At 41.6% G+C, this 12197-nt stretch overlaps 1 protein-coding gene across 8 annotated transcripts in view; it reads left to right on the top strand.

The window, feature by feature from the left end:
- Window positions 1-12197, top strand: part of LIMCH1 (LIM and calponin homology domains 1) — a 331860-nt gene that overhangs the window by 152380 nt on the left and 167283 nt on the right. The window lies entirely within an intron of this gene.

Below are 12197 nucleotides of genomic sequence, written 5' to 3'. Positions count from 1 at the left end.
AAAAAGAAAGAAATTAGATGTATCCCCTCCCCCCCGCAAAAAAACTGTGTTTGAGAACATGTGAGGGTCATGGTAATAAGGTACCTGATTTCAGCAAGTTAACGAAGTTGATTTTTTTTATCATAATAATTGCTATTTCTGTGGATGCATTTTATTTCCCATACTGGTTAGTAGTAAGCTGGTGACTAGTCACTAAAAACCCCTCTAATTTTGTTTATCAGAATCATGTAGCCAAGTAAGTTAATAAATGGATAGATAGACAGATTTGGAAGGGATGGATTTGAATAATTTTATAAAATAAGTAATCCATATATCTGTATTATATATGTAGTAATGTGTACATATATTATTTTAAAACTTTTTATTAAGTCCATTTCTTCCAGATGTTAAGGTCATAGTCTTAATGATGCTGACAAATATCTGTGTGGCCCCAAGCCTGTGGCATCTCCTGACCTTGGAACTCTGGGATTTCATGTTATCGGAACAAAATGTGTAGCCCGAAGTCAAGGGAGGTCCCAGTACAATCCATGTCAACAGAAGCAGGTAGCCCAGGGTCCAGAAAGCTAAGGAGAAGGGGTTTTGAAACCTTAATTCAAATGTGAATCATAAATCATTTTAGTAAAATTAAGGGTTTAGGACATGTGCATTGATCTTTATATCATTTCTTATCATAGATCAAATGTTGTTCTTTACATGATGCCTCTACTTGGAGCAGGCAGGAGTTCGAGTCACGAAAACAAGGGGCTCTGGTTGCTTTGCTTCCATTTATGTCCTTGACTTTTATTTCTCCTCTTTCCTTTTTCATTTGAGTGTCCTTTTTACTTTATCCTTTCCATCATTTTTTCTCTCTCTTGCCCTTTTCCAAATAATACTTCCTCACTTGCCTTCATTATTCATCACTTACATCGTCTTTACCATTTTATTATTGTGATACGGTCATTTATAATAAGAAATAAATATTTGGTCTTTGTCCGCTTGGGGCACAGAACTCCTAAAACCCTTGGAACTTCCAAAGCAACAAGAACAGCAGCGGGGAGGATCTTTGTAGTGATGTTTGGTCTTTTGTCATTGGTTCCTGAAATAGCTCCAGTTCCTGAGGTTTGAAGGAGTATCTTGTTATTCATAACAAGCCCTCCCGGCCCCCACTTCAACCACACCTTAATTTATGTAAATAGGTGACTTTTGGAGAGCCCTAAGGGGTGTGGGGGGAGCTGGTTCCCAGGGGAACCAACCAGGTGATTAGAGGGCTGGAACTTTCAGCCCCAACCCCCAAACTTCAGGGAAGGGAGAGGGGCTGGTGATTGAGTTCAATCGCCAGTGGCCAATGAAGCCTCCATAAAAACCCAAAAAGGACAGAGGTTTGGAGAGCTTACAGGCTGGTGAGCCCATGGAGATTCGGGGAGAGTGGTGGTCCCAGAAAGCATGGAAGCTTTCGGCCCTTTCCCACATGTCTTGCCCTATGTACTTTTTCATGGGGCTGTTCATTTGTATCATTTAGAATATCTTTATAATAAACTGGTAACTGTGTGCACATATTTCTCTGAGTTCTATGAGCCACTCTAGCAAATTAATCAAGCCCAAGAAGGGGGTCATGGGAACCTCAGATTTACAGCCTGTTGGTCAGAAGCACAGGTAACAACCTGGCTTTGCGATTGGCATCTGAAGTTGGGAGAGGGGCAAGTCTTATGCGACTGAGCCCTTAACCTGTGGGATCTGACACTCTTTCCAAGCAAATAGTGTCAAAATTGAGTGAATTGCTTGATGGTATTGAAAAAACACACAACAGAGTTATCCTTAGTTCAAAAAAGTACTTGTATAAGTATAGTTAATTGCTACCCATTCATTAATGATTCCTGAAACTACAAGTCTGGTCAAACCCTTTTTCTCTCCTCCGATTACCTTCAAAACAACATTGCCAAAAACTAGGGCGGTAGTGGGGGTCCTGGCAAGAAACAAAACTGCCACCCTTCTCCCCTCCATCCCCCCATTCTGTTAATGTCCTTCTAGGTTCTCTCTTCAAACCTATGGTCTGCTGCCTTTCCGTACCCATGTTCTTGTCTGTCTCCCTGACTTCAGCTCTTCATAACAGTGACCCAAATCATCACTGCTCACCACTTTTTTTTCTCCTGAACTCTAAACCTCTTGTTCTGTTTACGGGACAGCTCCATCCCAATGTCCTATCAGCACCACAACTTAACGTATTCAAATTAGACTTAATTCAAATTAGACTTAAATGACCACTCCCACTCACCAATTTCCCAATGTCAGTAAAGGCATCATAGACATGCACAGGCCCGGTTCAGCTCTCAAGAGAATTTGGCAACTTTCTCCAATCTGTCCGCTTGTCTGAGTCTCCTCGGCCACCAGACAAGGCCTAGAGCAGGCCTCATCTCTTGCCTGGATTATTACAGTCAACCCATAGTTCCTCAAATATTATTCACTCTCATGCGCGATGCCTTTGCTCATGATACTTCTTATGAATATAATGCTTTCCCCCTGGATTCTTGACACAATCCCATTTATTTATCAAGACCCACTTCCTTGGTGAAGCCTTTAATGTTTATGGTGCATACAGTCTTATTATAGAATACAGTTAGCATTTCTTGGTTTAGGAAAAATGACTTAATATATTAGAGAGATCAAAGATAGCTCTGTTGAAATACGCTTTGGGGAGTAAGATTTTGAATAACTGTTGTTAACAATTTGAAATAGAAGGTATGTAAATGGTTTAGCATTCATGCTAAGATATTGTAGCTTTAAACAGTTGATTGGCCATAATACGTATAATGGGTACAAATGATGTAAGGTGTCCTAGTGATACACTAAGAAGTCACAGCATCACATCGATAGAGTGTCTGCCAAATCCAACTCTGAGGGTACAATCAGACAAATCCAATTTGAGGAGACATACTGTGAAAACACCTCCCAAAGCCTGGAAAAATGGTTACAGATGAAAGGTGACTTCGGAGAAATGCCAAAGGACATGTGATCCTTGGTTGAGAAGGAGCAACTATGATAGACGTTATTGGGACAATTGGGGCAATTTGAGTGTAGATTGAATATTGGATAACAGTATTCTCTCCGTATTGAACTTCCTGCATGTGACAAGTATATTGTCAAAGACAGTTGTATAATTAGGGGAATGAATTCTCTTGATGGCAGGAGGCGTATCTAGAGATGAAGTGTCACAATGTGTACATTAATCCTCCAAGTGTTCCGCAAAAAGAAGTCAGTGTATGCAGTATATAATTTTATCTATACATACATTGGACAGAGAGAGACAAAACAAAGAAGGGAAATGTGGCAAAATGTTGGATCTAGAGAAAGGGTATAGAGTTTTCATGGTACTACTGTTCGTGCAGCTTTTTGGTAGGCTTGAAAATTTGCAATATAGAGTTGGAGATTAAAAAACATTAATTCTCGGGGCGCCTGGGTGGTGCAGTCAGTTAAGCGTCCGACTTCAGCCAGGTCACGATCTCGCGGTCCATGAGTTCGAGCCCCGCGTCGGGCTCTGGGCTGATGGCTCGGAGCCTGGAGCCTGCTTCCGATTCTGTGTCTCCCTCTCTCTCTGCCCCTCCCCCGTTCATGCTCTGTCTCTCTCTGTCCCCAAAATAAATAAAAAACGTTGAAAAAAAAATTTAAAAAACAAACAAACAAACAAAAAAACATTAATTCTCTTATCTTTTCTTGAGGGACTGGGTGGGGTCTTGAATAAGCAGTAGATTTGAAGATGGCAGAGGCCACCTTGGGTTAGCAGAGATGCAGTCCTTTATGTGGGCATATTCTTCACGTGACATTTTCTTCCTCTTTTATTGGTGACAGGAAAAAGCAGACAGAGCCCCTCAGATGCACCTACAGACTTCTAGGCTGGTTTTGAACTTTGTCAGGGGTTGACAGCTCACTGACCATCTAGTAATCAAGAAGTCCTCAGTAGCGGGGGCTATGGAGATCTAGGAAGCGTGGCAAGAGGGCTTTTCATGCCTGGAACCCATGCCTGTGTGTCTTAATGGCCTGGTGTTGAGAAGAATCCATTAAGATGGCCCAGCTGCTTGACTTGAAGATAAATAGAAAAGTGTGTTTTCACATAGCAATCGCAAATTATAAACACGTGTAGATTTACAAAGCATGAATAGGTGTATTTTAGCCCCTGAGTTGAGCTGTGGTTACAAAGAATTCAGGGGTGAAGGTGTTAAAACAAAGTAGTTGAAAATGATTTCCTGGCAAGAATGCAAAGACCCTGGATCCAGGTCTGGGTTTCTTCTGTAACGATTGCTGACACATGAAGCCGCGTGGTGACTGCCTGCAGATGTGTGCATTCTTTTCTAGGTGTTAGTGATACTGTTAGCTCTTGCCAGAGAGAAAGACCTCAAATTTAGGTCTTGGCATACCAAAGACTTGAAAAAACGCTGCCCTGTAATCTGCCAGTTGGTCAGGATTGCACAATCGAGCCACATCCTGAAACTCAATTTAATGGTCATTAGAGATTGTGCTAAATTGTTTCATCCCAGAAACAGACTTTGTGCAAGAGACACAAATGTACGAAATCCTTGCTAACAATAGGAATTTAGGGATCAAGCTTTTTCTTGCCCAGATTTTAATTGTTACAGCCATTGTGTATGTGGGGGTGTGTGTGTGCACGTGTGAAGTATAATTGGAAAGAGATGATACTTGGGGATTCTGCCCCCGGGTGCTGAACCTTTCTAGAGCTGTCATGAAATATTTGCTTGATCTTGCATGTGAATCCATGAGGATGAAAGTGATCTGAGAAAAAGAGAATTTTACAGCTGGAAGGGCATCTTAGAGATAATTGTTTTACAGATGAAGACATGTGGGTCTATAAAGGGGAGCTATTTGCCCAAGATCACACAGAGTAAACGCTGAGATGGATCCAGAGCCCAGGCCACCCCCCTCCCTGGTTGTGTTACTCATAAATGCTCCCAGAAAGAGGAGAAAGCAAAGACTTGCTTTTTGATAAAGTTCATCTCTCTTTTTCCTTCTTTCCTTTTGCCTGCTACCTTCCAAATATCTTCCCAAGCTCTATAAAAGGCTTTACTTCATGGAACGTCCCTTTGCCTGATGAATGCTGGAAATTCGACTTTAGCTGGAGTTCAGTAGACTATAGCAGAAATGAAACTGGCCGAATTGTCCTACCACTTAGTTACCCTAGCCCACTCAAAAACTTATTCTTTAGAAAGAGGATGTATTTTTCTTTAATCAAAAGGTAACGTTTCAAATATACTTAGAGCGGAGCTTCCTGAAATGGATACAAATGTAAATTTCCACAAACTTTGTGTACTTTAGGAAGCTTTCTGGGGGTTTCTGCTTTATTTTATGAAACTGATACCAGAACGGTTGATATTTCATTTTTCGAGGGAGGTCAGAGCAGGGGAAAAGATGAAAAGGCAGTCGAGATTTCCACATTATGAGAAGACTGAAAATATTATTCAGGACAAAAGGCAAATGCACGGAGCTGTTGAAAACTGAGTAGCAGTTGTGAAAGCCCTTACACAAACTTAATAATTTTAGGAAGATGACAACACCATAAATTTGAGTCCCAGGTGTTTGGGGTGTCTGTCTGCCAAGGACTGGTTTCCTGCAAATTCTACCTGGAGGTTAGCTCTTGTGTGCCTCAGCTCATCCCCAGCAGTGTCTGATATTTTAGGTGTATATTCCACAACTGCCTTTGGAATTTCTCAAGCATTTCCCTTCTCTTCAGCAATCTGTCTTATAGGTGTCCTCAGGAGAAGCTGGTCCAAGTTGTGTTCTCTGCCTCTGTTTCTCCTCCAGTTAAAGTTAACCTTTTAGGCCAGGAGGGAGGCAGAACAGGCACAGAGGGAGGCCAGAGGTGTAAGTGACCAGAATGATCACCGTCATACATTAACTACCTAGCATGTGTCAGGTATGGTGCTAGATCATCCTTAATCTTTACGATTGCCCTGCACTGTAGTTATTGCTGTATCTTTATACGTGTCAGGAAACAAAAGTGCAAAGAAGTAAGTTACCAGCTTTCTGAAAAATAAGAGGCAGAATTGAAATTTGGATCCCAGTTTGCCCAACTCCAGAGACGGTGCCCTTTCTACCGTGTTGCACTATCTCCTTTAGGCCTTGCGCTGTGTCATTGAACCTCCGCACTCCCGAGCATCCGCTTTTGGAGGTGACAGCCTCTGAGGAGACAGCATGTGTTTTTGGAAGACAACTTCTCATGCCTCTCGCTTAAGATTTATTAACTTTACCAAATTGAGACAGTGTCCTATTTTCAATGTAGTATTTCTGCTCTTCTATGAAATCACTCTCCATGTGGCCACACCTCAAGCACCGTAGTCAAAGAAGCACCGGTTCAACAAATGATAAAATAATAGGAGAACATTAGAAATCTTTACTGAATCTTTCCAAAGAATGTCATAGAGTGATTTCATTTATAACATGCAGCAAAACTTTCTAAAACACTCTATTTTTCTCTCTTTACACACACACACACACACACACACACACACACACACACACACACCATGCTTGCCAACTCACTTCAAATCTCTCTCCATCTCCAACTACCTAAAATCTTCCAAACTCACACTGTACGAGGTCTTGTCTGTCTTGCTTCTAATCCCTTTCTCTGTCACGAATAACCCTCAGCCTTTTCTAGTGCAAAGCGAGCACTACACTCAGCTCCTTCCAACTCCCCCTTCACACATGGTTCTGATTCTGGGTAACAAAAACTCGGTAAGAAGCAGACAGAGAATTCTCCTTCATGGCCAGGGGAGGAGGAGGGACTTGGAATACTCCCACTCAGGGTATTTTTCCTGCCTCACTCTGCTCTTTGTGGTAGTTGCACGGTATGATGAGGGGCCTCTGGAGGGGGTCTCGCTCTTCTTTAGGGGACAGGTAAAAGCTAGTGAGTGAGTGATGTTCTGTGTGAAGGAGGTGTTTTTGCTGAGAAGGAATGAATAGACCGTGTGAAGAAGCTCAGCCCAAATTGAATTTAATGACACGCTTTCCGTTATCCTCATCCTTGGCACGGTGAGAGAAACCTGGGTTGTTCCCATACCACGCACAGAAGGAGCGCTCAATTTGCTGCTTTTGAGTTCGGTACCAAAGTAGGGACAGTGGTTAGCGTTTTAGTAGGTTTGGACGTAACAGAACCCAGACTGTAGGAAAAACAACAACAAAACGCACGAGGTCTTAGGTACTCAATCCTGCATTCAGTTGAATGGTAGAGTATGAACCTAGAGGGTGCTTGGTTTATTTGATGCCCCTCCCCCAAGTCAGTATGGCTCGTGCACTGCTCCTTGTAACAGCATCCACAGGTAGCTTCTAAAAGTACAGATTGTCTCCCGTCTCTTATCCTCTCAAATAACTTTGTATGGCTGCCCACTGCATTTGGAATATAATCCAAATACCTCAGAAAGACATTGTGGCTTTCTCTGAGCTAAGGTGACATTCGAGGTTTATTCTAGGTTTATTTCCCACTGAATATATGACTCTTACGAACCAGAACGACAGTTCATTGGTGACCTAAATCAAAAGTGTTGGCCACATAGGGAATACAACATGGAAATGTGACCGTTGGTGAGAACCATTCTCCAGTGAGTTGGACAGAGTGAAAGGTAACTTTGATCACTACTAATGTGATTGGATCCAACCAATAAGTTAGTCTCCTTGCACATCTTTTTTGAGTACTTGGGAAGATTCAATAGAGTTTTTTGTCCTTCCCATTCATCCTGTGTTTATTGTCTACCTTCTGATTTTCTTATTTGGTGAGTGTATTAGTTATCCATTACTGTGTAACAAATGACCCCAACACTTAGAGGCTTAAAGCAACTTTTACTACCTCATACTTCCTGTGGCCAAGACTCTGGGCATGGCTTAGCTGGGGCCCTGGTTCAGGGTCTCTCAGGAGGCTGCAATCAAGGAATTGGCCGGTGTCATGTCAAGACTTGATTGGGGAAGGATCTACTTCTAAGCTCATTCATGTGGATACTGGCAGGATTCAGTTCCTTGCAGGATGTTGGCCAAAGCCATCCTCAGTTCCTTTCCATGTAGGCCTGTTCACATAAAATAGCTCACAATGTGGCAGCTTGCTTCCTTAGAGTAAGCAAGCAAGAAGAACCAGAGAGAGAGAGAGAGAGAGAGAGAGAGAGAGAGAGAGAGAGACCAAACAAGATGGAAGTCACAGTCCTTTATAACATAATCTCAGAAGTGACATTTTATCACTTCTGCCATATTCTATTAATTAAGAAGTCACTAAACCAAGTCACTAATCCAGCCCACACTCAAGAGGAGAATACATAGGACCTGTATACAGGAGGAAGGGTCACTGGGAACTATTCAGAAGCTGCCTGCCACATTGAATGAAATAGTATGTTTATTGAGAAATCAGGGCATAGATTTCTTCTTTTCCTGAAAATGCATCTCTTATAGTTACAGGACTTTAAAGATAACACAGTTTTCTTTGGCCCACCTCTCTTGCCTGGCATCTAAGATCTGTCTTCCAGTTTTCTTCTGCACACATACACCAAAGAGAGATGGTATTTTCTCTTTTGCTTTCCAAGTAAAAATCTACTTGTGACTCAAGACATAATTCCTGCCTCTCAGGAGATCACCTTCTAGGAGACAAATACACAAATAAGGTCTAATAAAGGTAGGCTGTGAAATGTTAATGAAATAGAATATTCAAGGAAGAACAAGGAAGAACATTCTATTTGAGATTAAGAACTTAGGAAGTTGTGGGATTTGAACTGGGCTTCCACAAATAGTGAGGAGCACTGGAGTTGGGGGAAGCACATTCTAGCCTCTGAGGACGGAATGAGAAAGGTTCTGAGCCACAAGAGCCTGGGTCTTGTCTGAGAGGGGCTAGTATTTTTGCCTATGGCTGCAGCTGGAGCCTCAGGATCCCTGAGAGAAATCAATGCTGTGGAAAATGGACAAGGAATTGCAAGCTGAGACCAAAAATGCCACCTGGAGGTGTTTGGACAAGTTTTGTATGTGGTAAGAGCCACTGGAAACAAAGGAATCTTGTGTTCCAGACAACTCTGGTGGCTATGTGGAAAGCAGATTGTGTAAAGAGACCAGCAGCAAAAATCAATCAGGAGACAAGTAGTCCAAATAAGAGATGATGAGGACCTAAATCTTGGTAGAAACGGTGGGAGTGGAGGTGAGGGGACAGGACTTCTGTTTCTGTGTTTTTCCTTGAATAGAATATGCCATCAATTATAAGACATACGATTTTTTAAAGTATGACTAATTGAAAAAACTGCCAATTAAATTATGGCACAGCACTTAGACACCAGCAATGGAAAGATGCGTCTTTATTTCAGAGGTTAAAAAAATGTACTTTGTAGAATTGATGAAATATGATAAATAATCTTAGGAAGATGACATCTACATTTTGGACTTGAACAACTTGGAGGAGAATGATGCCATTAACAGGAATCATGGGAGCAAGGGATGAAAGGTGGGTTCCAAGAGAAAAGATGAATTCTCTTTTGGACATATTGAGTTGGCTATATCTAAGAGATATTCATTCATGTGCAGATGTCTGGCAGACAACTAGAAATGTTGGTTTGGAACTCAAGGAAAAAGTTAGAAAAAATTGGATGAGGTTAATGAATGGATTATTTTGAAGTTAAATCCTTATGCTTACATATATATGAAGACAAATTATTTCTTTTTCGGAAGCCACAAGCTTTGAAGCTTTTCCATCCCAAATAATAGTCTTATCTTTGGAGTGTGTGAGCTACATTGGCAGAGAGAGTGGGGAGGAAGGAGAGGTGTTGAAATTAGTTTGAGACCACGGGAGGAGCCCTTAATAATCGTACTTAGATACGAAAATTATGACAGATCGTGACTTAGAAAGATCTTCGTATAGTTGACCGTTCATTGAAGTATAATATCCCACCAATCCCATACCCTCTAGCCTCTTTTATATTCTGTGATCCTTCCCTCTTAATACTAGGTAGGCAGGTTAGTTTGCTAGGGCTCCTGTGACAAAGTACCACCGCCTGGGGGACTCAAATAACAGAAATTAACTTTCTCACAGTTCTGGAGGCTGGAAATCTAAGATGTAAGGGTTGGTTCCTTCTGAGGCCTCTCCCCTCAGCTTGCAGACAGCCATCTTCGTGTGGTCTCCTTTCTGTGTGTGTGTGTGTGTGTGTGTGTGTGTGTGTGTGTGTGTGTGTGTGTGTCGGTGCCCTAATCTCTTCTCATAAGGACACCAATTATATTGGATTAGGGCCCACTCTGATGACTGAATTTAGTTCAATTACCTCTTTAAATACCCTTTCTCCAAATACAGTCACATTTCGGAGTTACTGGGGCTTCTGACTTCAACATATAAATGGGGAACGGGAGTACACAATCTAGCCCCTAACAGTGAGTAAGCCAGCTGAGCACTTAAATTCTTATTTGAGGGGCGCCTGGGTGGCTCAGTCGGTTAAGTGGCCGACTTCGGCCCAGGTCATGATCTCGCGGTCTGTGAGTTTGAGCCCCCCGTCAGGCTCTGTGCTGACAGCTCAGAGCCTGGAGCCTGTTTCAGATTCTGTGTCTCCCTCTCTCTGACCCTCCCCCGTTCATGCTTTGTCTCTCTCTGTCTCAAAAATAAATAAACGCTAAAAAAAAAAAAAATTCTTATTTGCATATGTCATGAATGCCTAGACTTGCTAGCTAAAATCCTCTTTACGCGCCACAAATTATTTTTCCAAGCTTGTTTCCATAATTATTTTGTGTCTCTGCCGAGGTGGAAGGTTATATATAGCAGTGCTATAAAACTTTTTTTTTCTAGTCCCCACCCCCCCTTCCTGTCCCTGGGGAAAAAAAAAATCCAAAACAAAAAAACCCATTCTTTGAAGAAAGAAACCACTTGTTCTCCCTTATCTTTCATTGGACAGCATTTAGTAGTTTGTGACATTACATCAGTTCCTCACTTTTATCCCCCTCAGGAACAGACCTTCAGTTAGGAACTGTGAGGAAAAAATATATAATAGCAGGAAATACATATTTCAGTCTAAGTTTTATTTCTTTTATATATATATATATATATATATATATATATATATATATATATATGTATGTATGTATATATAGGCATAGTTTACCTCAAGAAGAAATTACTGTAAAGTTTTAGCTTACGCTCCAAACGTGGAGTTGTAGGGATTCTGCTGTTTGACAACAGGAAGAAATTTCACCTAATATCTGCAAGCATTGTATGAAAGGCTGAGACCACGCTAGGTTGAACCAGGACTTCTCTTAAAATATGCCATAATCTGAGATTGTTTTTGTAGGAAGTTTGTCTTGGCAAGACTTTCAAAAGAACTTGCTAGACACCTCTCTTGTAATTAGCTGGCTTCCTGCTGGAATCTTAAGCCTCCCATCACCTCAGTGGGTGCAAAAATTAGCCTCCTTCTCTGTCATTCTCTTGCCAATATAAAATGTTATATTTCTGAGTCAATTAGTTGGTATTTAATTTATCATTTGTTAGGAATTGTTGCTATTTAATCTTATTCAGTTTAAAGTTTTGATTTGATTAAATAATTTTCCCCGTTTATTAAAAAAACAAGATGACTGGGCTGCCTGGGTGGCTCAGTCGGCTTAGCGTCCCACTTTGGCTCAGGTCATGATCTCGGGGTTCAGGAGTTCAAGCCCCGCATCGGGCTCTGTGCTGACAGCTCAGGGCCTGGAGCCTGCTTCGGATTCTGTGCCTCTGTCTCTCTTTGCCCCTCCCCACTCACGCTTGCGTGCTCTCTCTCTTAAAAATAAGTAAAAATGTTAAAAAGCAAAAAAAACAAAAAACAACCAAGATGCCTGACATGATGTTATGACAATGGCACTTCACCCCAGCCATCTTCCTCCATGAAACCCATTACTCTAGTCTAGCCATGAGAGAAATATAAGACAAACCCAAAATGAAGTACAGAATACCTGACCAGTGCTCCTCTTAACTGTCAAGGCCCTCAAAAACTAGGAAAGTCTGAGAAACAAGAAAGTCCAGAGGAAGTGAAGGAGATAGGATAACTAAAAATAATGTGGTGTCCTGGATGGGATCTCGGAAAAGAAAAAGCACATTAGGGGAAAAGCTAATGAAATCCAAACAAAACATAGAGTCTGGTTAAGAGTAGTATACCCATGTTCGTTCATTAGCCGTGTCGAACATGCAGCGTAGCAGTTATCAGGTGCAGGGGGTGGGTTATGCTGGAACTCTCTGT

The sequence above is a fragment of the Felis catus genome, chromosome B1, assembly GCF_018350175.1.
Source record: "Felis catus isolate Fca126 chromosome B1, F.catus_Fca126_mat1.0, whole genome shotgun sequence".
Taxonomy (NCBI): domain Eukaryota; kingdom Metazoa; phylum Chordata; class Mammalia; order Carnivora; family Felidae; genus Felis; species Felis catus.
This window is presented reverse-complemented; position numbering and strand designations above follow the sequence as displayed.